The sequence below is a fragment of the Mauremys reevesii genome, unplaced genomic scaffold (genome assembly GCF_016161935.1).
Source record: "Mauremys reevesii isolate NIE-2019 unplaced genomic scaffold, ASM1616193v1 Contig44, whole genome shotgun sequence".
Classification (NCBI taxonomy): Eukaryota; Metazoa; Chordata; order Testudines; family Geoemydidae; genus Mauremys; species Mauremys reevesii.
The window spans coordinates 350310-376690 of record NW_024100856.1 but is presented as its reverse complement, the minus strand read 5'-3'; the positions used below and the strand labels follow the sequence as shown (position 1 = coordinate 376690).

General features: G+C 51.7%; 1 pseudogene; it reads right to left on the bottom strand.

Moving 5' to 3' along the window:
* Positions 1–14: 14 nt before the first annotated feature.
* Positions 15–21578, bottom strand: LOC120394251 (annotated as a pseudogene).
* Positions 21579–26381: the final 4803 nt, after the last annotated feature.

The following is a 26381-nucleotide window of genomic DNA, read 5'->3' as shown; positions in this document are numbered from 1 at the left end:
CAGCGACACTCAGGCTAGAGACGCTGCCGCAGGCGCTGGGCTGGGATCAGCTCCTCACTGTGTGACTGGGTCCGATTCAGCAGCAAAGCCGAGCCGGGCGGGTCCCGGCCCCAGCTCCCCTCCCTGCTCCGACTCTCCAGCCGATCTGGAAGCCGAGACGGACCCAGCAGGGCAGGTCAGGGGTGTTGATTTGTGGTTTCTCGTTCCCTGCCCAGCGGCCCAACCTGCCGCCAGAGGTGGGGCCATGATGATTAAACCCCCTTAACTACATCCGGCCCCTCCGCGCCCCCAGGGCTTCAGAGACCCGATCTGCTATAGAACCCCCGCCGGGCTCTACCCACGTGTGACAGGCACCCACGGGGCAGAGCCGAGCCCCCCAGCAACAGGCGCGCGCAGAGATCCGCACGGGGCAGAGGCCAGTGCCGGAGGGACCGGGGGGGGGGGGGGAGGCGGCTCATTTGCATAGAGCGCGCACGCCCAGGTCCCTAACTGCGCATGTGCAGCATATGCCCGGTTTGCCGCTAGGGGCGCGCTACTAGCTAAGCCGGCAGGTTACCTCGGTCCCAGGCCGGCGGGGAACCTCCGCCTTCTTTCAACGGAGCCTCCGACTCGGTCCTTCGCCCCATAAGTTAACGGAGGGGAAACTTTCCCCCCGGCCCCGTCATCCGGCTTCCGCGCGCGGCCGCGATACACACACGGTCCGTGTCTGTCTCTCCCCCCGCCCGCCCGCCCGCCCGCCCGCCCCGCTCGGCCCTTCGGCCTTCCCGGGCGGCGGCAGCGCCTCTTACCCGAGCGTCCCGCGGGGACCGGACACGGGGAGAAACGAGCCGCGCTCCCGGCCAGACTCCGCCGCTAGTTCTCGGTGCGGCTGAACATGTGTGTGCAGTGGGTGTGGTCTGCCGCCTGGAGCCGCTCCACCACTCAGCGCCGCGCAACGCCAGCCCCGGCGCGCCCCTTGGCAAACCTCCCACCCAGGGCAGGATCATATGACCGGCTCCCAGAGCTCGGCACGGCCGCTACCCGGCCAGGCAGGTGGAGTTAGAGAACACGCTCCTCCCCGAGACCAACACCCGCTGCCCGGCCCGCCCGGCGCAGCCACACGCAGGGCGAGGGAGACGGTCGTTGTGATGCGTTTGCAGCCCGACCCCAACATCTCCCCGCAGCCCGCCCGCAGCCTGCCCCGCCCGGGCCAGAGCCGCCTGCCGCGGGCCGGCCCGCGTGTCTGACCGCCCGTGCAGCGCGTGGGCCCTGCCCGGGGCGGCCAGGAACGTTGTAACTCGTGTCACCGCTTTTCAAAGACCTTTCTGCCCCCCCCCCCCCCCCCAGTACAGCAGCGAGAGGGGAACTCGCCGGAAGCCCGCACACAGCGTCACCCGTTCAGTGCCAGGGAGCAGCAGTGGCAAGGTCAGCGCAGCAGGCGGATAACCAGAGGCAGGGGGATTAGGGTCACTAGGGGGAAGGGGTTGCTCAGCCGTTCCAAACACACTGTTAGTAAGTGCCCCCCACCCCCTCCAAGAGTCATGGGCGGCAGGTTTGCATAATTTTGGTTGGTGCCCAAGTGGATCCGTCCCATCCATAGGACAGACCAAGGCAACCACCCTGGGCCCCGCACTTTGTTTCGGGGGATGGGGGCTCCAGGATGGCCGGAGGGGGGGTGTTAGCAGGGTGCCTGGCACCAACAGCAGTAAGCACCCCTGCTCCACCCCACCTCTTCCCACACAGCCCCCCCTCCACCTCTTCCCCAAAGCTCCCGCCCCTGAGCAATGCCAGGAGCCGGCGAGGTGAAGCAGAGTGGGCTGGGGCCAGGTCCCCCGCTAAGTCCCCAGGCCCCCTGAAGCACAAGGCAGAGGTGGGCACCACTATGTTGTGTGACAAATACTTGACAAAATTACAAGACTTAGTGATGGACAGTGCAGGGCCGGCTCTAGGATTTCTGCCGCCCCAGGCAGAACTGAAGAGCACCGCCCCCCCCCCCCCAGCAGCGCAGCGCGTGGCCCGAGTCCCAGCGGCACGGAGCGCCGCCTAGCCCTGCCCCTCCCTAGCTGTGCGGCCCGGCCAGCCCCGTCCCCCGCCCCAGCAGCCCTAGCCCCGCCCCGAGCGGCGCGAGCGGCCCGAGCCCCCGTCCCCCTCCCGAGCGGCACAGCCGGAGCCCCCACCCCCCGAGCGGCACAGAGCGCCGCCCTAGCCCCCGTTCCCCCGAGCGGCCTGGCCTGGCTCGAGCCCCGTCCCCCGCCCGAGCGGCCTGGCCCGAGCCCCGTCCTCGCCCCGAGCGACCCGAGCCCCCTCCCGTGGCGGGAATCAGAAGGCTCTGAGCTGCCCCACAGCAGGCAGCTCAGAGCCTTTAAATCCCAGCTGTGGCGGGAATCAGAAGGCTCTGCGCTGCCCGCTGCGGCGGGCAGCCCGGAGCCCTCTGACTCCCGGCTGTGACTGGCGGCAGGGCGGCTCTAGGATTTGTGCGGGGGCAGGGGGCGGCGGCTCCGGTGGACCTCCCGCAGGCATGCCTGCGGGAGGTCCACCGGGGCCGTCTGCTGCCCTCCCCAGGATGCTGCCCCAAGCACGTGCTTGGAGCGCTGGTGCCTAGAGCCGGCCCTGGGACAGTGGGAGCGGGGGATATTATGTCATTCAATCATTCAACCCATAAAATAGCGCACATTTTTCCACACGGGGGAAAAAACAACAGTAACTTTAATAATAATGTAAGTATAGCGCCCTCGTGGCCAAGATGGAGTCTGCTCTGCAGGCAGCTCTGGCCAAGAGACAGCGCGCGCAGGAACGCAGCAGGAGAAATCCCTTCCACCCCAGGGGCACCTGTTCCAAACCCCCCAGAGTGAACACACACCCGCACAGGAAAAGTACAATGGACATAACAAAGGGAGATATTTATTTACAGAGGGCTGGGAGGAGAAAAACAACAAGGGGAAATATAGGGGGAGCAGTAAAACAGGGCTGCATCCAAACCAAGGCCCCACAGGCCCAGTGGTAGCACAGTCTGACAGGACAGACACTGAGCAATGTGCCTGCGCACAGAGTTCAGGAGGCCTGAGCAAAGTTCCAGTCCAGTGGTGAGTCTTGGGTGCTCCTGGTCGTCTTCGGCGCCAGTGAACTCTCCCCAGCAAACCCCTCCGGTGCCTCTTCTGCCGCTCTCTGCAAAGCCACACAGAGCGACCACCTCCCCACTTAACTAGCTACAACCTCCCTCCTTGTTCCCAACGCAGTCACAAGCCCCAGTACTCACAGCCCCAGGCAGCTCCGGGCAGCCATCATACTGGGCCCAGCTCTGGCCTGTCCTTCTCGGGTGATTCCCCCCGGCACAGGGCTCCTCCTGGCTCCTGTCCTGGGCTGTCCCCGATCGGACCTGTCCTCCTCAGGCAGGTTCTCTCTGCTTCCTTCTCCAGGGCCAGCCCTGCCCGCTGGAGTTTCCCTCCTTTTTCTTATTCTCCCCCTCCCCCCTGGGAAAAAGGTTTAACGGGGCCATGCTCTCTAAACCCCAAAGGGGTTACAATAACAATAATAAATTCATCTCATAATTAATGAAAAGTGTGTATACTGCATATGAGATTATATGAGAAATGAATACAAGCTTCCTTTGGGCTTTTACAAGGCACTTCTATCATTTAAACACATTTGGTACCTTGAGTAATGATAACACTTCTTGCAAATCACATAAATAGGGAATTCATGGTCCCCTTCACGCCCCCCACTGCAAAGGCAGAGGGGTTATTGCTGGCTGCCCTAGGGCTGCAGAAAACCCTTTGGGCAAAACATATGCAAAGAAGGGGATCAATTTATACACAGGGCTAAAGGGGGGGACTCCCATAGTGCATTAATTAACACTTAATAAATACATCAAAATTAAATCCATTACAGAGACAAGAACCTGTAATGACAGACTTTACTTCATGAGACGCTCCAGAGAAGGACGACCTACAGGGAGTAATGGGAGAGGGAATCCTAGGGAGACCAAAGGGGCTGGTAGAGGGAGTGGACAGAGAACAAGGGTAGAGGCAGAGTCACTGCAGGGTTGACCCCGTCTTCTGCCTCTCCCCTGGGGGTGGAGACACTGATGACTGTCACTATAGGAGGGAACAGTAGAATGGAAAGCCCAGAAGAATGACTGACGTGAGGCCAACGTCCTGAGGGACCCTAACCCTTGCAGAGCTTTTCTAGCGCCAACATTTACATTTTTACACAGGGGTTTGGCCCACACAAATAAAAATCTGCACATCTTCCACATGCTTTTGGACCAATGGAAAAAAACAAATACAATTCAATGACTTTAAAATTGCCTCTGAAACGGAGTTAACAAAATAAATGAGCTTATGAACAACCAGAAAAGATGCTTCTCAAGTGAAACAACTATAACTGGACTTCTTGGCAAAGACATTGTACATTTTCTTACAGAAAAAGCCATGAACTGTCTGGAAAGGAAGAGCAGAGTGAATTACTTGCCTCAGTGAAATTAAATATCCAGAGAACTGCTGGGCCTGTGATGATGATGACCAGGGCTTGCTCACCTGTGGCTCCCCGTCCCTGTGCTGTGGAGGCACAGCCAGGCAGATCTGCATCTGCAAGCAGGCACCTGCCTCAGGTACAGCTCCCACTGGCCATGCTGGCCAATAGACCAGGAGCCTCCTGGCCAATGGGCTGGGGGGAGGCAAAGGTGGAGACTGTAGGAAGTTCTGGAGCAGGGGAGGCAGTGGGGGAGGGGAGTTGTCTGGCACAAAGGGGGGGGCTCTCTGGAGAGGGGTGATGAGCACAGGGGTCATTGGGTGTCTCTCCAGGGGACAGAGGGTTGTGTGGGTCTCTGTGGGGCGGCGGGAGTGATGGATGGAGCCAGCCACAGCCCAGGTCTGCTCTGCATGTGTGTGTGTGGGGGGGGGGTTGCTATAGCCCCCTCAGGAAGCCCCCTCTGTACTGTGTATTTTATGCCATCTCTGGCGTGCCCATCGCTGCTCCTTTCTCTGCCCCCAGCTCCGTCTGTCTTTCTCCACAACTCAGCAGCTGTGTTTGTGTGTCTCTGTCTGACAGTGATGACTCCTGCTGCTCGCTCTCTGCAAGCTGCCTGTGGCTCCCTCCCCGGCTCTGTTGGGGAGGTGTGGCCAGGCAGCTCTGGCATTGGCCCCTGCAGCTGGGGCCTCTCCACAGCACGCAGCAACTCTGGGGACAGGGGGAGCTGCCCCAAGGTGAGAGCCCCACATTGACAACCCGTGGCACAGGGCCCCCCAAAGCACAGGGCCTGGGGCCCAAATATCAGTGGAGCTGGGCCCACCTTTATCAATATTGGTGGAGCCTGGGCACCACGAGCCCATATCACTCGCTGCCTATGCCAAGAGTCCCTCCTGCTCACTCCCATCAGCAGGGGGGGGTTCATGGGGCTTTTGGGAGGAGAAGAGAAGTCCAACTCAAACTGCTCCAGTTAGTGCTGTGCAAGTCTTTTTTTTTTTTTTTTTTTGCTCCTCATGTTGCACCGATAACTCCACAGCTGGTTTTTAAGCCTTCCTCTTGGGCTGGGACACAAGTAAGTGTGTGAGCCATTAGCAGCTGAGGCAGCGGTGATCAAAGAGCAGGTCATGTGCTAGGCATGTATTTCCCTGGAGATTTCATGGGGCAGTGTGCTGCACACCCACGTGTGAGCACTAGTAACAGAGCAGGGCAGCCAGCGCATACGATGCTTTCTGGTGCTGCTCAGTGTGTGATTTGTGTCACTCATTTCAGGGAGCTGCTGCAGCTGGGCAGGCACAATTTTACATTTCACAGCCTGTGTTATACCAATATAAAACCAGCAGGATCTTATTAAAGGGGACAAGACATTTGTCACATTTATTGTAAATACCATAATAAAACAAAAGATAACAGCAAACAACGTTGTTTGGCTACTTATTCCTATGATTACTTTATATATATATATCTCCATTCACACAATCATTCATACAAGTTCTGTGTAGATATTATAGTTACCAGCCTAAAGTTGCTTGTGACAGAATACTGGCCAGGTATCCTGTACACAAGAGTGGAGCCAAGTCCGGGTCAGGTGCACCTGATGCTCCTGGAGGCTGGCAGCAGAACAGTAGGCTCGAAGTCCTTATTCTTCAGAGTCCAGTTTTATAGGAATTTATTCCTATGTCAGCCCATGAGAGTTGCTTCATTCTGCTGTTGCTAAATCAATCAGCAGGTGGCTGGCTGTGATGAAGCAGGGGCTGTCTGTGTGCTTGGTAGGCAGAGACAGGTATGCAGCTGTAACATGAGCCTGGCCTGGGGGAGGGGAGGTCTCACCTCTGGCTGGAGCTAGACAAAAGGGAACGGGGGAGTGGAGGCATTCCTCGGTTTTGGGAGCTGGGAGGTGGGTTTCAGGGGATCCTAGGCTGGGATCCAAGCACCCTGAACCCCCAGAAAGGCCAGATTGAGGGGTCCTGGCTCTGCACACAAGCTGGGCTGTATCCTGTGTTCCGGTTGTTCAATAAACCTTCTGTTTTACTGGCTGGCTGAGAGTCACTGTGAGTTCAGGAAGAGGGGTGCAGGGCCGGACTCCCCCACACTCCGTGACACTGGCTCCATGCTGTCAGATGTTTGTTTTTTTTCTTCCTTTGAGGTGCTGGGGTGGATTCCAGTTCGTCCTCCGGGGTCATCTGGTTGATTCCACTTGACACCTTTTTCGGCCGACACTGAATTCTTCAGGCTGGTAACTCCCTAACCATTCATTCATCATTTAAACTAGACACTCATTCACATACACTCCCTATCTTAATCACATTCATTTCACTGTCTCTTTACCTTTCTGGGTGTTACCAATTTATGTGAGACTCCCCGTCTTAACATTAAAAAAAACTAAAGTGAGATGAAAATGAATTTACAGAGGGTGGGGGTCTCTATTTATACACTATAATAGCCACTGTTTTGGTTTACCTCGGTGGTTACAAAGTAGTAATTACACAGTTTTGCCTGAGGCACAGGGTCAATTGACAGCTCCCGTGCTGAGTCAATTAACCAATTAGCAGCTTACAGGGTCAATTGATGGCTCATGCCCTGAGTCAATTAACCATTTAGCAGCTTAGTAGCAACTACAAAGTTTCACTTAGAGAACAGGCACTTAGAGTCAATTGACGTTTAACAAGTTTTATACAAAGTATCTCTTTGAGCAGGCTTCACACAGATACAGCTGGTGGCTTGCAGGTTAGTGGGTAAATCTTGAGAATCACATTTATTTTTAATGTAAACCTTTTAATTGTAAAGTCTCAAAAAATCATTTCTAACTAAATCATTTTTCATATATATAGACATGGTATATATAGACATTATAGACATTAACTCCACCAGAGAGGTCCTTTGGGGCCATCTGCCTGTCCCAAGTCAGGGTAAAGGAGGAGGGTTGGGCGTGGGGCTAGCAACTCCACCCTGTAAAAATCAGCTTGCTACAGAAACGCCAACAATAGAGTTAACAGAGACTTTTAGCCTAGAAAAAGAAGGGTCTTCAACTCGAAGATGCATGACGCTGGGTGGTGAAAGCCGCGAGGAAGCCACTAAGCCGATCACCCTTCTTGCAGCCAGGAGGATTACCATCGGCACATGGAACGTGAGGACCATGTACGAGTCAGGAAAGACGGCGCAGGTTGCAGCAGAGATGAGGAGCAACATATATAGACATTATATATATATATATATATATATATATATATATATATATATATGTTTATGTTAAACCATGTCTAATATAAACCTTCTTTAATATTCCTACATAATCCCCCTTTTGACACTATGATATACATATACTCGTTAGTGTCACTTTTTATGTAACCCGTTTAAAAGAAGGTACTGTGAGGCAACATGGGTTTGTGATTCCAATCTATTGTACATTCTTTTTATCCAAAAGCACATGCTAAACATTCCAATAATACAAATACCATTCAATACTAAGACAACTATCAAGGGATGTAGCATTACTGATAGGATGCCACTAGTGACTGGGGACCATCCAGAGAATATATCATACCAGTGATAAGTTATTTGTTTCTCTGCAGTGGCAATCCTTAACATGTCCCTGTTGGCATGTATAATATGAATAGTCTGATTTCCTACTTGGTTATTTGTCTGTTCTAAAAATTTGGTCACTTCTTTGCTTTTAATTAGGCTATCAGTAAGATCTTGCCCTTTAATTCCGAGGTCAATTGAGAACTCGGCCAGCTCAGCTGTTAGTGTTAGCTGAGACTTTTTTGGCCGAGGTAAATAGTAAGTGTGATTTTTAGTAAAAACAGTACTAACATTACATTTACATTCATCTACTGGGGGGGCTGCTAACACTCCCATCCTCCCAAAATACTTCCTCCCACGAGTGGATACATACACATTGTCCATTGTATAATACCCTGGTGTCATTATCCAATTCATCCCACATACGTGATCCCAATGAAACATCTTTACTACAAGGCTCTGGGGCGACAGGTAAGGTGAGGCATACCCACTTTTGAGGAGTCCATTGTGTACAACCTCTAGTGTCCAATAGTTTTCCTTTTTCTCCCGCCCACTGGCTCGAGGTCCGAGGCAGCCGGAATGATCCCATGTGTAATATGGGGAGTGGGCTAACCTTCCACACCTTTGCCTCCAGAGACTGTTGATGTGCTATTTTTACAATTATTTCCCCAATTAACAAGTGGGCTTTTACAGTGCTGGAAACATACTGCATCCAGTCATATTGGTAAGTATTGAACAGAGATCTTTTCCTTTGGTTTAACAAATGCATGAAAACCTTAATATTACCCGAAATTACCCCAAACCTTTCATGTTCCAAAGTGGATAGGGCAAGTATCTGCATTTCAGTGCATCCCATAGCTATAGCCGTGTGGTTTCCAATTTGTAGATTTTTCTTATGGAGTAACCAGGTGGTAGTATTCAGCCATTGCCATAGATTCCATTTGGCTTTTAGGTTACCCAGGCCAATTTGGACTAAGTCTACATTCGCGTGTACTTGTTTTTGTATAAGGCTGTCCTCTGGTTGGGCCAGGGAGCTTAATTTGTTCTTAATAGTTTCCAAGTCCACTGAGTCCGCAAGTCCCGCTCCTGCTCCAAATCCACCTAGCATAGTGTCCATAATATCTCTTTTAGTTCTGGGATGTGGTGCATTTGGGGGGGGGACAGTTTCTGTGTCCTTATCCAGGCTTGTAGTATAGGGAGGGAAAAAGGCTTGCACTTTGGTTCTGCTTTTGAGACATTTTATCTTGTCCAGTCCATGTCAATGTTTACTTCTACCAGCAGGGGGCTCACCAAGACTTTCACGGGAGAAGTCTGAATTTTAAATAAGGCTGGTTTTGTCATTGGTAATGGGGTGGCTTTTATAAACATATGTTCTTTCTCCCATTTCCAGTCACCTCCATCAGGGAATGGTATCGTATGTGCATGGTCTAGGCAGTAAACTACAATTACTGTTACAAGGGTCCCTGATTACATGAACCCGTCCCATATATAAGGGAGTGAGGGGTAGTCTGAAAGCATCGTGGTATCTCCTGCATATCCTTCCGTGCGTACCCCTACCATTCAATGTTTTTCCCGTCCTATGGGGACTGAGATGTTTGCTTGCAGTCCCAGTTCTCCATCCCCAACATATACATGAGTTTCCCCTACAGGTGTTATTGTTAAATTAGTTTTTAAATCGATCCATGTGTTGAATCATGGCTATCATTGTTAGGGATTGGTGGAGATTTGTGCATTTTTCCTTTGGGGACAGGTTGTGTCTTTATCATCGAGATCAGGGCCAATGTTGTGATCCAGACCAAGAACTGTTGTGGCTCTGTGTCCCATTTTGTGCGAGGCATCGTTCCGTCTGATCTTTTACTGTCCTTTTAAGAAAAGCGGAGATAAGGTTAGAACTGGCAGTCTCAGCAGCCGCATTTCGCGTCTGATAGTCCTGCAGGAACGAAAATACACCGCGTCCACGGGAGGTGTTGTATCTGGAAATATAGTTAACAGAATAAAATTAGTTTATGCAAACAACTTCATTTGTGAAACATGGACCCACTTAAATTTACCATTTTTGTCTATGCAGTAGATGAGAGGGCTGAAGCGGTCCACTATGGAGTAGGGACCGGTCCATTTCAACTCATGTGTGTGATCCCTTTTGCCCTGATCCCCTGGTTCCCACAGTAGGGAATCCCCGTTTTTATTTTGATCCATTTTTGTATTCATGAGCTCAATGGCTTGACTTATTCTATGCTGCAGGGTGGCTTTGTCTTCCTGCAACTGTTTTAACCACTGCCAGTGCTCGTGAGTTGTAGTCTCTGGTTCTGCTGCTTGTTCTGGGTTGATGACTAACCTCATTGCCTGTCCAAAGAGGATCTGGTATGGCTGGATTTTAGTTCTCAGCCTGCTACTGCTGCCAATGGCTGCTAATATTAGCGGCAGTTTTTCCGGCCAGTTCTTACCGGTGTTGTCTACAACTTTCCTAAGGGCTTCTTTAATAGTGCGGTTCATTCTCTCTAGTTGTCCAGAAGACTGCAGTCTGTATGGGACATGGAGTTTGTGTGAAACTCCTAATGCTTTAAGTAGTAGAGTAAATATGTCTCCCACAAAGGATCCTCTGTTGTCTGAGTAAATAATCTCAGGAGTCCCGTATTTGCAAACTACTTCGGAGAATAGTTTCTTAGCAGCTGTGCAGGCACTATTGTTTCTAGTAGGGAAAGCTTCCACTCAACCTGAAAAGGAATCTCTGATTACAAGTAGATATTGAAATCCTTCTTCACTCCTTGGCAATTTATCAATGAAGTCAATTTGGATTCTATGCCAGGGTCCCAGCCTTCTTTGATGTAGCATCTGAAGCTGGTGTGGAGGACGAGCTTTATCTTTGGCACAATGTATGCAATTTTTGACCCATGTATCCACATCATCTCTCATCCCCTTCCATTCTGCCACTTGCTTTAACCTTTCCAGTGTCCCTTCCACTCCTTCATGCATGAACTGATGAGCTATGTTCACCAGTTCCTGCCTTTCAATTCTTCCTGGGATGCAGACTGCTTCTAACACCTTCTTTTCCTGCCTTCGGGTCATCGCTGCTATCCCTTCATAATCTCTGGCTATGGCATCAGCATGGTTATTCCATACTGTTTCAGCTGTGGAGCCTTTTCCATGTGCCTTGACATGTTTGATTTTAAACTGGTTGGGATGAGAGGTAACCCAGGCACAAATCCATCTCCATATGCTATCTCTTTCCCGTCTGCGGCTTTCCAATTGTTCCTCTTGAAGCCGGTGTCCTGGATCAGTGCAAGGACGTCCTCTGTAAGTCTTTGCACCTATGTCTCGAGCTGGCCAAAAACCAAAATATCATCCACATAGGAATAGACAAGTGGTCGGTCAGAAGGACTTAACTGGTCCAGCATATCTACCACATGTTTGTGGGCGATAGCTGGAGAGTCTTGGAATCCTTGGGGTAGGCGCTGAAATGTGTACTGCTGGTCTCTGATGGTGAAGGCAAACCGGTCCTGTGAATCAGGATGGAATGGAATGGCAAAGAAACAGTTACCCAGATCTATAACTGAAAAATACCTGGAGGTGGCTTGCACCTTTTGGATGACCTGTGTCACATCTGCCACGATGGGGGCCAGGGTATACTTCCTTTGTTGAGTATCAGAGGGGTAGCCGTGTTAGTCTGGTTCTGTAAAAGCAGCAAAGAATCCTGTGGCACCTTATAGACTAACAGACGTTTTGCAGCATGAGCTTTCGTGGGTGAATACCCACTTCTTCGGATTCTTCCTTTGTTGATTCTCCTATAGTCAATGGTTAGTCTCCAGGATTGCCCATCTGCCTTCATGACTGGTCAGACAGGGGAGTTATAAGGGGAGTTAGTTTTTCTAATTACTCCCTGCTCTTCCAGGTCCTGAATGATTTGGACGAGCTGTGTCTCTGCTTCCCTGGGATACCGATATTGCTTCTGTGGGGACACCAGTTCACCTACAATTTTAACACAAGAGTTAATTCTACCACAATCTGTTTTCTTCTGGGTCCAGACCGTGGGGAATTTAAGACGCCACTTCTCCTGTTGTTCTGCCGTGAGCACAGCAACTAGTTTATCACTTCTGTTACTGACAAACTTATCACGGGTTGCTGTAGGGCGATAAGGGGGGAGGGTTTCCAGTCTCCATAGAGTGCTTCTGGGGAGATCAATAATAATGTTATTTTTGAACAACCAGTCCGTGCCCAGGATCACGGCATCTGTCATATGTTTTGTTTGAATCAGATTCCCAGTGGTGTGGAATCCTTGTACAGAGAATGGTACCTGCACCCCTTCTTGTCCGGTGCTGGGTTTTCCCTGAAATGAGTGTAATATCATATTTTGCCCTTTTGTTCCTGCCAGAGGAGCGGTTTTAATTAGAGAGACAGAAGCTCCAGTATCAATTAGAGCCATCATAGGAGCTTGATTTCCCTGCTGGATGTAGATATAGGGTCTTCCTCCTGGATCCCAGGTTAATTCTCCTATAAACCTCCACTGTTGGGCTCCTATGCCAAGTGGGGGTTCCACGTCCAGTGGGCTTCCCTAGGAGTATTCCTGATAATCTAAAGGAGCACGTGGGGTGGTTACCTCTGATACGACTCCTCGCTGGTCCTGCAATCTAAGAATCTCAGTCATAATATCAGCCAAGGGGGCCTTATCCCATTTTTGTCTATCTCCTCCCATCTGTAATAATAGCCTCCATGTCATGCGGTGCACATCAACACCGGGTTTTTCCAGCTGATTACTGCTTTCGGCTGACTGAGATCTTTGAAGGTCTGGATATAGCCGACCCCTAGACTGGTTATTCCCCCTTCCCCTGAATTTAACTTTTGAGTGCCCTCCACAGGATCCTGCAAATCCCTTTGTCCCACTTTCATTTGAATAGGTGACTGTTGGCTCCATTGCCGCCACATACGCCACCCTTTCCTTTTTAATATTGGGTTTGGGTCTGGCGTGGGTAGTTATTTGTTGTACCATCCCTTTTAATTCTCTTAAGGTGGCAGGGTGCCCGTCCTGCCAAACGGCAAGCTTGCCTGAATAATAGGGAAGTAGTGAGGCAGCGCAGTCCCTGAGAGATGGTACGGAGAAGGGGATTAAATCTAAATCCTAATAATCTGCATTAGGGCCCACCAGGTGAGAGAATTTTCAGGATCTTCATTAGTGTCCTGAGTAGAAGCCACGGCTTGAGCAATAAAATTGCACCTGCCTGTCTGTTCTCCAAAGGTGGCCATTAGGGCTAGCCCACTATCATCAGCACCAATTCTTATGCGGTCCAGGGCTGCTCGTATTTCTGGTGCCGCACATATGCCCATGAGGCAATAAATTTCCTGAGTGTTGAGTGCTTCTCTCCCTGCCAACAGGATGGCATTGGTACACCATCGGGAGAAGGTTTCTCTATTTAGTGTTCCCAAATGATCAGCCATTGCTTTTAAGTCTGAGGCTGATGCTGGAATGATAGTTACCTGTTGATTCCCCCCACTGTCTACTGGGGTGGTCACAGTGCGCCGTTCTATAGCTGCCACCGGAGCTACAAGACCCTCTTGTGGGTCATGCCAGATATCTCTCTGTCCAATTTCCCGGGGGTCCCAAATATGTGTCCCAATCCGATTGTATTTTACATTCGGTTGGGTTCCATTCTCCTAATGTGACAGCCGCTACTTGGCGGGTCGCAAAACCGAATTTGTGTTTCAACTGCTTAATAGAATCGCAGTGGGTATGGCTTCCCGAGGCTTTGCCCTGTTCTAATATTAATTTCTTAACCATGCCCTGTAGGATTTGGTTTTTTTTGATCAAAGCCTGATTTTCTTTTTCTAATTCTGTGAGGGCTGTAATTTGGTCTGTCAGGAATCGTTCTTTACTTTTACTTTCCTGTAACGCTTGTTTTATTATTTCCATTTGGTTGTGAGAATTTGTTGCCATCACTTTCCAATTTTCCACCCCTTTTCCTAATTGGGATATTTTTTCTGTTAAAAATATTTTCTCCTCTTTAAAGGCTGTTAGGCGGAGGTAGCTGTTATTACAAGCCTCCCATAGCAGCCAGATTCCTGCGGTGTCTCTTTTTGCCGCAGTTAGGGGTTTGCATATTGGGCCAATCTATCCTCTAGGTCCGAAATGGTGCAAATATCTGCAAGGGCTTCTTCAGTCCAAGGACTGTGCCTATATCTTTGAAGGATTTGTTGAAAAGGTGTTGTCTCTTTAATAAAAGGTGAAGTAGAAGCTACTTTTGACTTCATTTCTTCCTCTGAGACTGTTTTCCCTTGCCTTTTCTTAAACATTTTTAATTTTGTTCAGCAAGCAGCACTGTCTGGTCCCTGAGACCCTCTTGTTGCCCCTGATTTTTCTTTTCCTGCTACCTATCCAGAGGCCAGCAGGTTTTGGTTAACCAAGAATAGAACTGTGCTCTGTAGAGCCGGTTGTGTGCACACAGATTGGTTTACAATAAGTGAGGCAAAAATACCAATAATCCCCCTTTCGCTGTTCTCCACCAAAATGTTATACCAATAAAAAAAACTAGCAGGATCTTATTAAAGGGGACAAGACATTTCACATTTATTGTAAATACCATAACAAAACAAAAGATAACAGAAAACAATGTTGTTTGGCTACTTATTCCTATGATATCTCCATTCACACAATCATTCATACAAGTTCTGTATAGATATTATAGTTACCAGCCTAAAGTTGCTTGTGACAGAATACTGGCCAGGTATCTTGTACACAAGAGTGGAGCCGAGTCCGGGTCAGGTGCACCTGATGCTCCTGGAGGCTGGCAGCAGAACCGTAGACTCAAAGTCCTTAGTCTTCAGAGTCCAGTTTTATAGGAATTTATTCTTATGTCAGTCCATGAAAGTTGCTTCATTCTGCTGTTGCTAAATCAATCAGCAGGTGGCTGGCTCCATGCTGTCAGATGTGTGTTTTTTTCTTACTTTGAGGTGCTGGGGTGGATTCCAGTTCGCCCGCCCGGGGTCATCTGGTTGATTCCACTTGACACCTTCTTCGGCCCGACACTGAATTCTTCAGGCTGGTAACTCCCTAACCATTCATTCATTATTTAAACTAGGCACTCATTCACATACACTCTTTATCTTAATCACATCTATTTCACTGTCTCTTTACCTTTTGGGATGTTACCAATTTATGTGAGACTCCCTGTCTTTTAACATTAAAAAAAATAAAGTGAGATGAAAATGAATTTACAGAGGTTGGGGGGTCTTTATTTATATACTATAATAGCCACTGTTTTGGCTTATGGGCGGTGGTTACAAAGTAGTAATTATACAGTTTTGCCTGAGGCATAGGGTCAATTGACAGCTCGTGTGCTGAGTCAATTAACAGCTTACAGCTGCCGTTACAAAGTAAAGTAGCCACTACAAAGTTTCACTTAGAGAACAGGCACTTAGAGTCAATTGACGTTTAACAAGTTTTATACAAAGTATCTCTTTGAGCAGGCTTCACACAGACACAGCTGGTGGCTTGCAGGTTAGAGGCTAAATCTTGGGAATCACATTTATTTCTAACGTAAACCTTTTAATTGTAAAGTCTCAAAAAATTATTTCTAACAATAAATCATTTATATATATATATATATATATATATATATATATATATATATATATATATATATATATATATATATATACACACACACACACACACACACAAAAACCATATCTAATATAAACCTTCTTTAATATTCCTACAGCCACTTCCAACAAAAAAGCACCAGGTCACTGACCCATGAGTTTCAGCCTAGTTTATTCCTTGCCAGAGACCCCCTAGCTCAGCTCACCTCCTGGGCTGCCTTCTCACCTGAAGCTCTGTAGGAAAGTTACAAAGATGAAGGACAACACCAGAGCCAAGCTTCTCATTAGAGAGAGGTGTTATCTTTCTTCCCCCTATGGGCCTTTCCTTGTTAAAGAGAACCACAATGACACTGACTCTCTAATTCTGCAGCTTCCAAGTCTCAGGCTCTGCTGAAGGGAACAGCTGTGGCTGGATAAGAGGCAGCCGGATTCAGGCTGAGACGTGTGGTGCTGTGTTCAGATGGATCTGCCAGAAAGAAGCTGCCGTGATATAAACAGTTGGGTCTGAGGATCCACATTTGTGTCTCTGTAATGTGCAGCATCCTGGGTTTAGTCTCACGGGGCGGGATTGTGGCTTTAGGCAGAGCTCTAAGCCGGGGGCAGAGCAGAGCCCCGGGAGGTGCTGGGACTCAGGTGCCCCTCGCAGTCACAGTCCCTCCCCTCGGTCCTTCTCACTGGGCTGGGGCCTTGGGGTGTAATTTATAACTGCCCCAAACCTGCAGTAGTTACTACCCTGGGCTGCTTCCCGGGGTACCCAGGGCTGGGAGGCACCTCACCAGCACCTGCTCTTTGCCTGAGGGAGCCTTGTCTGTGCCTGCTGGGGGTCAGCTCCCCAACTCCACTGGCCACACACGCTCGCTGCTGGGTTTGCAGTTAGCAATATGCCCCTCAGATGCTCAGAGGGCTTGAGGGCAGTCCCCAGACACTGGCAGTAGTCACAGAGCTGCTGCTTCCAGAGAACCAGTAACACTCCCCTGGCCCCTCCCACCTTCACACACACTTACCAGTTCCAATTCAGATCACTGCTCCGCTTAACACACAGCGCTGACCTATGCTCATAGTGGAATCACGCCTCAGTTCGACAAAGCCGAGAGTCAAGCAGAAGTGTTGGAAACAAACGGTTACATATAAAATGGTCATGACATGTTCTAGAGCCTGGACTTATTTACCAAGCGAGTCTCCTGTCTAAGTCCTGGTCACCTGAAATTCTTGCAGCACTTTACAGCCAGGCTGGCTGTGACCCTTCTTTCAAGAGACCTGCGGGCTGTCAGTTTGTCTCAGATGTTGTACAGACAAAACTACAAAGGATCTTTTCAGGGGGCAAGACAGATTTATTATGATCATTTGATTTATGATAAATAACTAATATTTTAATTCTTATACACACATTATACCTAATACCTACCCACCCACCCCTCCCATTGGATGTTCTGTAGCTGCCGTATAGTTACCAGTCCTGAACATAGCTTGGAGTTTGTAGCTTGTGGCGGTAACTGGCCAGGAAAGCCAGGCACAAGGACGAGCTGGGTCTCTGTTGGGCCTGCACCGATGCCCTTCCATGTTGGCAGCAGAATGTTACCCTCCAAAGTCTTTCATCTCACCCATCCTTTTTGTAGGCTTGAGTTTGAATCCAGAGTCTATAGGTCTTGCTGTGTCAGGCTGCCTCTGGGTTTGGTGATTGATCACCCATCAAATGCAGGTGTGACTTTCAGCCTGGGACCTGGCTTTGATCATCCTTCTATTGGACCTTTGTTCTTTTCTTCTTAGGGTGGACTCTTTTCACTTTGTTAGGGCTCTTGTCTGCATCTTCAGCAGGTGGGGCTTGAACTCTATTTCATCAGGACAGGCTGGAGCTGGAGGTTGATTCCATCATCCATACGTACCTCAGTCACACATCTAACCAAAACTAATAAGATTACAGCAGGGTTTGCAAAAAGGAAGATTGGAGGAAGCTTTTACAAAATGGAGTGAGCGTTTTAAAATGGGATTTGAATTACAATATGGCAAACAGTGAACAGAAGTTACAATATAGACAAGTGTAGTGGATTGCACAGTAAACAGAAGTTACAATATTGAAACAGTGCAAGTCTCAGTGATATAATGCTAATACCTATTTTAACACACAGGTGAGCCAGCCTGACCCCAGCTGAGTATTTGTCAGTGTCTTACTGAGACATGGGAACTTTGGCATGAGCTGGTACCTGGTCTGCCAGTGTCACACCTACCCCCTCCCTGCCACTTCCAACCCAATGAGCTCCTGGAAGGGAGTGAACAGGCTTTTCCAGGGCTAATTTTGATAGACTATTGTTATGAGCCCCCTTCCACTGCCGCCTCCTTTGCCTCTGTAAACGCATCAGGTTTGCTGCAGATCCAGTGTCTCTCACTGGTGCATCGCAAGGTGCTGACCCTATTCTCATCATTCAGATACGCGCAGTCACCATCTGCTGTTATCACAAACCTGCAAGACAGAAACCAGGGAGCTGGTGTCAGGTAGGAGTTGGGTGTTTCCCGTCAGTCACAGACCAGGGGAGACACTTGCACAGTGCAGGGAGCTGCTGCACTCACAGCCCCTCACGATTCCCCCTCCTGCACCAGCCACAGGCCCCACCCCCAGTGGGGGGGCAGTGGGTGGCAGGGCCAGGAGAGGTTCTAAGATCAACTGGCCTCCATGGAGCATTTATGCCGGGGAGGGGGGGGATATTTTAACCCCAGTTCCTGCTCCCCCCGCACATGCAGCTGGGTCTGGATGGGCCCCTGTAGGCCCAACCCACCCAGTCTTCCCCAGGGGGAGATTCCAGGTGAGTAGCAGCATAAGGAGCAGCAGTAACGCCGCACAGAAGAGCTGGGTCAAAAAGACTCACAGGTGGTTGAATTCGGTGCCATTGACCCATTTCCAGGGCTGCCCCGGGTCCCTCCGGAGGCCGATCCAGTGGTGGGGTTTGCCTTTATAGCGCAGCAGGAAAGCCTAAAAACAGCGAAGGGAGAGGTGGTGTCAGAGCCCCGACCCTGCTGCTCCCCCAGGCTCTGGGCAGGGAATCCCAGATGGACACAGAAGGGCTCTGAGTGTTTCCAGGGGGTGGCTGGGGATTTTCTCTTCCCTCTTGCCCAGCTCTGGGTAATTCAGTATTAACCCTCCCAGCCCAAACCCAGCTCCCCCTCACCCCAATATGCCCTGGGCTGGGGCAGCTCTTGGGTGCTGCTGGGTCTAAGCTGCATGGCAGGCGGGGGGAGGGGAGGGGAGGGCAAGGCCACGTTCTGTGTGAAAGCCTCTCCTTACAGAGCAGCTGAGCTCCCCTCACCATCGCAGGGGAAGAGGAAGGAAAGAGCCCAGCTGATCTCAATAAGGGATGCTGGGAGGGGCCAGGGATGAGAGAAGAGCCCCCCCCCCCAAGTCAGAAGGGGCCAGGGCTGACAGGAGCCTCCCCCATCCTCAGCTGGCTGCCCTGGAGCACTGGCTCTTCAAGTTGAGCTGGGATCTCGACCCCCCTCTCCAGTCCCATGCAGCCCAGGAGACACCTGAGCCAGCCCAGCCCTAGAGAGGGACAGTGGCCTATTGGGAAGGCTGACAGGGGATGATCCCCACGGTCACAGACTGACACTAGAGCCACAGGTCCAACCAGGCCTGGCATTCAGTGGCTGGAAGTCCATTCACTCCGTCCTCCCAGCACGAGAGGGCTCAGAGCTGCTCCTCACCCCACAGGAGCACAGCCCAGGTCGTACTGCAGCAGCCAGCGCTGAGCCAAGACCAGGCCATTGCAATGAGATTCTCTCACCAGGTCCTGCAGGGTGTCGATCCCAGCCAGGGAGGCACCAAGGGAGGAGCAGTTGCTCTGGCTGTTGTTCCAGTTCCCTTCGGCCTCTGAGAAATAGTAGCATTTCCCTCGGTATCCGACCCAGCCGTCCGGGCAGCAGGGGCCCAGGGCAGCTGGAGGACGCCTAGACAGCAACACTGAAAATGGGAACATAACAAATGTCGTAAGAGGGGACCTGCCAGTCTATGGGGAGAAATGATCCCCGGCACCCCAGGCTTCTGACACTCCCCTGGCAGATGCTGGGAATCCAGCCCCCGAAAGAGGTTACTTGACCCCGTCTCACTGGGCTGCTGTCTCGGGTTCACGTTCAATAGGGATGGAGCTGACAAACAGCTCATGCTTCAAAGCACATTGAACCAGGCCCAACCTCAGTGTTAGAGCAGGGGATGGGCAGGGACATGCAGAGAGGGTCTTTGCTGCATTCTACAGCTCATTTCAGTGACATGCCAGCACCTGCCAGCCCGGCCCTGGGCACGACCCGGGGATGCAGGAAGGCCAGGCCGGTACCTCAGGGCGACACGCTGCAGGCAGAGGGCCCAGCTCATCGCTGCCCTGCACCTTCTCCTGTCAGTCACCCCCACTCTGCACGGGGGTACCAGCGACTGTGCCTGGGGCCCGGCAACAGTGACTCGGGCCCAAAGTGCTCAGAGCTGGGCTGGGGGGAGCTAATGTCAGTCAGATCGTCCGACACAGAGAGAGTGCCCAGGTGCCGGGGTCTGGGGGGAGCAGGAGGAGGGTCATGGAGGAACATCCCCCCGGAATCCTCTGTCCCAGGGGCAGAAGCCAGACAGGCCGGGAGGAGAGACTGTGACTGTGGTGACTCCAGGGGGAATGGGATGCTCAGAGAGGGGGGTGGGAGGGAGGGAGGGCTGAGAACTCACCTGCCAGGTCAATAACAGTGATGATGAGACATAAGGACACAACTGGAAGGGCAACTGCGAGCACAACTGTACATTTATGGTAGTAATTACATCTCCTGTAGTTACAATGAGGTTCTGAAACACAAAGACCCGTCAGGCCGGGCCACGAGGACACGTCTCACCGACAGCACCAGGGCTAGAGCTGCCCTAGAACAGGCCTACACAACTCGTAAAGCAGTGAGGGCCATATTACTCCAAAGAAAACAGCTGAGGGCCAACCCCCACCGCCCCCCCTCTGTGCCAAGCCCTCCCGAAACACAACATCCCCCCCAGCGACACCCAGCCACCCCGAAATACTCCCGCTCCCAGCGCTGTCGGCCCCGCAGAAACAAACCCTCCTTCCCCAGCGCTGCTCCACCAAAACAGCAGTATTGAACCTTGGTAATATGTTATAGGGGGCCCCTAAGGCAGTATAATTAAGGTAAAAGAAAAATGTCTTTTTGCTAGAAGTAGAATAAGATCTTCCCCCCACTTCGTAATCAATTGTCCTGTTGAATGAACGAGGTGGGACTGAGGAAGGCGTGGAAGGCAGCACCTCCAGACAGCTGCAACGCTTGGAGAGGGGATGGGAGCCAGACCAGATCAGTAGAACAGGTCAGCCACCAACTCGCAGCTCGTCTTCTCAGCCCCACTCCCCCAACACCGGCTCACCTGCCCCCCACCCCCCCCCGCCAATGCCCGCCTACTCACCCCCCACAGGCCACATGTTGTGCAGGCCTGCCCTAGAACATGCCCTGTTCTGTCAATGGCGCCACCTGTCAGACGCTCTGGGAGAGGAGCCTGGAGGGTCAGGCTGGGGCTGGCAGAACAGTCCCTCCTTCCCCTCAGCCCAGTGCCCTCCCTGGCACTCCCAGCCAGGCTGTCACGGGGCCTGGTGAGATCAGGGGCACAGAGACAAGGACCAGCACTGGCCACACACAGCAGAAGGGGGAAGAAGGAACCCGGCCGGGGCTGTCAAAGCAGATCTGACGCACCCAGCCCAAAAGGCCCCTGCACAGCCCCACGGCCACCGCTGTGTGCACACGACAGCAGCTGTGAGCCGGGATCGGTGCCCTGAGAGCCCCTCGGGGAGATCCAGTCCCTGCTGCCCACAGATGGGGGGTTGCTGGGCAGTGGCTGCTTCCACTGAGAACATGGCCCCATGTGGGGCAGCCTCAGGGTCTCTCTCCAGCCTGTTCCCAGGCAGCGACGCCCCATTACCTGGCTTCCCTCCAGTCTTCAGGTGTCCATTGCCGTTAACTCTCTCCTGCAGCGGCACTTCACTCTCAGCAGGTCCAGTTGTTGGCTCCATTGTCTCTCTCAGCGACACTCAGGCTACAGATGCTGCTGCAGGTGTTGGGCTGGGGTCAGCTCTTTATCTGTCTGGGTCCAATTCAGCAGCTGCCAAGCCAAGCCGGGGCGGAGGTCCTGGCCCTGGTCCCCGCCCTGCTCCAGACTCTCCAGCCGATCTGAAAGCCAAGATGGACCAAGCAGAACAGGTCGGGGGGGGGGGGGGGTTATTTGTGGTTTCTTGTTCCTGGCCCAGCAGCCCAACCCCTGCCAGAGGCTGTGCCATGGTGATTAAACCCCATCGGCCCCTCCACCCCCTAGGGCTTCAGAGACCTCATCTGCTACGGAACCCAATCGCTGAGACTTGCCCACCTGTGATGGGGGAGAAAAGAGCCCTTGCCTCAGTTCTGCCCTGCTCCCCACAAAAGAGTGAGCACAGAATCATAAGGGGGCAGCATCCTGGCAAATGACTGAGGGAGGGAAGAGCGATGCCCATCCACTAGGTGTTTCCCACCAGAGTACACAGGCGGGCTGGGGGTATCATTGCCCTGCAACCCAAACACATGGGAGGTCGGGGGGGGGGGGGGGCACAGGGACAGGTGGGTTATTCACATACAGCTTGTCCTGACAGTTAGCAATGCACCGCACTCACTGCAGACACTGGCTGTGCATGTGCAGAATGTCCCTGGTTTGCCTCCTACACGCACGTATCATGCAGCGCATCTGCTTAAGAAGTGGGGTCTTAGCCCCAAGCCCGGACCACAGATCCTGGCACCCACACAGGAGGGGAAAATGTGGGGCAACAGGCATCCCTGCCTCTACTCTGCCCCAAATCCCACACATGTGACCACCCAACACTTCTCCCCACCCCTACTGCCCCTCTCTGCCACAGGAACTTCTTCTTGAGACCTCGTCATGGCAGCTTGCACGAGTTCATGGAACTTCTTACTGGGCTCCTGTTAAGGCAGAATCCCCACTCTGGCACTTTGAGTGCAGAAGGTGGGGGCCCACAAGGATTCTAAAAATTAATGCTGGCCATTCCAGGCTTGTATTAAAACTTCCAAGGTTACAGCTTCTCTTTGACCTTGGTTTGGTAAATGCTGCCACCACCCAATCCAAAAAGAAACACCCCCTTGAACCCAGGAAGGCGCATTTGGGAATTCCTCCCCGTGGAGTACCCTCAAGCCCTTTCACTCCCCCTCTGGGGAAGAGCTCAGAAAGAAAAGAAAGGAAATTATCTGCTGCCACCAGTTAATTAACCAACATGTGCTCAAACCTTTTATGACACCAAAAATCCAATTCTGTTCTTAAAAAAGGTAAATTAAAAACAAAAAGGAAGAAACTATATCTGGAAGTTAGGCTTTTGCTAGATTTTAAAAGAGCAATTCCAAAATTCAAGCACCCAAACTAGCTTTCTTGGGGGTTCAGCTTAAAGGTTACAAGCAAACAAAGGCATCTGGAGTTAGCACAAAGGAGTCCACAAGCCAAAATAAAGAAATAAACCTGATCACATCTATCTAAACATTCCCTGTCCCAATGATTCCTTTTAGGTATGGAAGATAATTTTTCATACCTGGTTCAAACCTTACACAACATTCCTGCTTATAGCATTGCTGCTCCCTGTTCCTGCAGCCCAGAGAGAAGGACAGACCAAAGCAAAGTTTCTTTCCCCATTTTAAGAAGTCCCATTGGCTCTTTTGGTCAGGTGCCCACTTCCTTTCCTTTACCCGGGGGACTTTTAACCCCTTATAGGTAAAGCAAGTAGAGAACAGCCCCCAAGAGGGATTTTACAGCTAACTGGCTGGCTGGCTGTCCACAAAAGGCAGCTACCCCCCTTCATTTATCACAGCTCTTCTTGAAATATCCTCTTTGTTTCACTGCAGAGGGAGTCATCTCAGAGTCCCAGCACTAACTGCTCTTTCAGGATCATATCTGTGTCTGGAATGCGTTCTGGGTCCTGGAGCTCCACCCTGCTCATTCTCTCCTGCAGATTGTATACACAGGCATGAATGGGCCCACCTGGATTCTGTGTCTGCTCACAGAATTCCTTGAGACTGGTTCTAACAGGCACGCTGTCTCCATACACTTCTACAAGAGGCTGAAATCTCTTTTCTACATCTATCTTGTCAGCTGTTGCCGTGAACTTCACTGTGGATCTGGCCTCGCTTTTGAGATGCTTCTCCACAAAATCTACATGATCTTCTTCAGGTCCTCTCAACACCCATATTCCTGCCTTCACTGACTTAACCCATTCTTCTATCATGATGTCCCAACAAAGCCAGGGGAAGCCACTGAATTCAGATATCTTCCGGTCTCATGGAACATAAATGGTAGGAGGCTTCTTAGCTGCAGCAGCTGGTCTATCCCCACCTTGGCAAATGATAAAACTTCTCTCTGCTCAGATCTAGCTTGTTGTAATGCCTCAGCCTGGTCCAATAATTTGTGCTGAAGTTCAGCAAACTGGCCTCACAGTTCTTTAATTCCAGCCATTATAGGGTTCTTAACCAGACCTGGACAGTGCTACCAGGACTTAACCAGTAAAGAAATAGGGCAGATCCTACGGATACGGTCCTGTTTGGCCCACGGTCTGTGTCCTTGCCCTCCCTCCCTGCCCCAAGCAAACACATATGCACATTGCCCCACGGTCTGTCCCCTCCCCCCCCCCCCTCCAGCAGGCAGGCAGGCAGGCAGACAGAGTCCACGGTCTCTGTCCTCATCCCCACAGCAAGCAGACACACACACACTGACCCACGGTCTGTGTCCTCACCCCCCCCCCCAGCTCACACACACACACACACACACACACACACACACACAGTGTGTCCTCACCCACCCAAGACAGACACTGCCCCGCGGTGCGCGTCCTCACGCCACGCCCACCCCCGCCCCAAGCTGATACACACACTGCTCCACAGTCTGTATCCTCCCCCAGCCTTCCAAGCATAGAGACACATGCATTGCGCTGCGGTCTGTCCTTGCCATCCCCCGAAGCAGACACAAACACATTGTTCCATGGTCTGGGTCCTCACCCCCCAGCCCCACGCATAGATACACACACACACACACTGTGCTGCCCTCTGAATTCTCAGCCCCTCCCCCGGCCTGTGCGCACACACCCACAGCTCATGGTTCTATTCCAGGGATTCTCAAACTTCGTTGCACCCCCGCCTTCTGACAACAAAAATTACTACACGATCCCAGGAGCGGGGACCCAGGTAGGGGGTGGCCTGTAACCTGAGCCCCACCAACCAGGGATGAAGCCAAAACCTAAGTCTTTGGCTACAGCAAGTCTAACACCAGCCCTGGCCACTCCATTAAAACAGGGTCGCAACCCACTTTGGGGTCCCAACCCACAGTTTGAGAACCGCTAGTATCCTACTACTCGCTCCAAGCAAAAAAAAGAGCCAGAAGTTGCTGGGGCGGGGGCATCCCAGAGTATGCACTGGGGGTGATGCAGCCCTCCCCTCTCAGCGTGTCCGTCCCCCCCCCCCCGGTCCCTTCTCCCCACCCCATTTCCCCTGCACCCCGGGATGGGTCTCTAAATCCCCGCCCTTCTCCCCCCATCCCCACAGTACCTCCCTTACCCTGGATATCTATGAGTCAGGGACTGTCCTCCTCACTGGCGCCGGGGATTCGACACTCACCGGCGTCCGCTGGCTGCGGAGGGCAGGACAGGGATCCCTGCTGGGGCGGCAGCTCCGGCACTACCACTCGTGCAACGCCCGGCTTCCCTGGCTGTGACGTCATTGAAACACTGCTGTGCAGCGGCGGGCCGACTAGCATTGGCTGAGATCGCTCCGCAGCTAGGTTCTGCCGCGGCTGGTTGGTTGGCCGGCCGGGGACGGGCTTCTGACGCGGCTGAGTGACGGCCGGCCATTTTTTTTATGGTCGCTCCGAGGCTCAGGCAGCGGCTGGGGGGCTTGCCGGCCGGGCATTGGCTAAATTCTGTCACGGGTTTTGCCGCGTTCGGCTGGCTGGGATTGGCTGTGCGCGCAATGCAGGAATTCTCCTCCGTCGGGGGGATGTGCGCGGGGGGATCCCGTCTTCCCCCACGCTCTGGGCAGAACCCCCAGCCTGATCCCCAATATCCCCCAACACGGGTCAACTGCTCTGAGTGGAATCAGCAGCAACCATGAGCATTACACCGTCAGCTCCGAGGAAGTGCAACTTGCACAAAACCCAGCAGCTACACCGCCTCAGCAACACAGAATATACTGAGTACACGATACCTGTTCCCTACTCACCACACTAGCATCCCAGAGGGCACTCGTCTTCGAGGTACTTAACTGCCTGAGCCCAAGATAGCTATAAGATCTCACTCAACTTTGCTGCTCAGGCACAACAGAACTTTCTACCCCAAAGGACAGAGCTGGTCTGTACAGGGACCCAACCACAAGGCAGCTCTGTCTCAAGGCACCAAAAGATGTAATCAGCAGCCCAATCACCACTACCACCTTCTGTCCCAAGAGCAGGGTTCACTTCTTCAACCTGCCCTCACTAATATACACAGAGCAGCCACACACCCATCCACCAAAGGGGAAAATAAACATTTCAGGAAATGCAGAAAAGCTTTTCAAAAACACCTTTCCACTGTAACAAGAATTCCACTCAACAGAACTCAAACCAACCAACCAGTTCAAACAAGCCAAACCAACCTACCCCACGTGGAGGTCTTATCTCAAAAGGTAAAAGTGCTGGAGACTCCATGAAGACCACTAGGGATCTGGCTATTGATTTTACATGGAAAGTGCCCAAATACCCCGGTAAGGAGCATCAGTATAGAACACTAAAGCAAAACAGGCAGTTGTTCTTCTGGGGAGAGGAA